Below are 306 nucleotides of genomic sequence, written 5' to 3' on the forward strand. Positions count from 1 at the left end.
CGTGCGTGCGCGACACAAACACACTTTTTTGCCATTTCTGTGACTCTAAACACAGATGTAACATAAAGAAACCAATTATACAAACTGACCGCAGACGCGAACTGAACGCACTACTCACTCTGCCCCAAAATATACGACCCGCGGATAGTCTCTTGCTTGTTATATGTATTCCATTTTTTAAAAATTGATTGACCAGGTTGTGGATTTAATCTTTGTTGGATAATACTTGTTTTTACATATGGTAATGGGAACTGTTAGGAAGGCTGTCTGTTTCAACACTGTATAGGGAATAGATAAATGTTAGTC

This window comes from Penaeus monodon, chromosome 28 (assembly GCF_015228065.2).
Source record: "Penaeus monodon isolate SGIC_2016 chromosome 28, NSTDA_Pmon_1, whole genome shotgun sequence".
NCBI lineage: Eukaryota > Metazoa > Arthropoda > Malacostraca > Decapoda > Penaeidae > Penaeus > Penaeus monodon.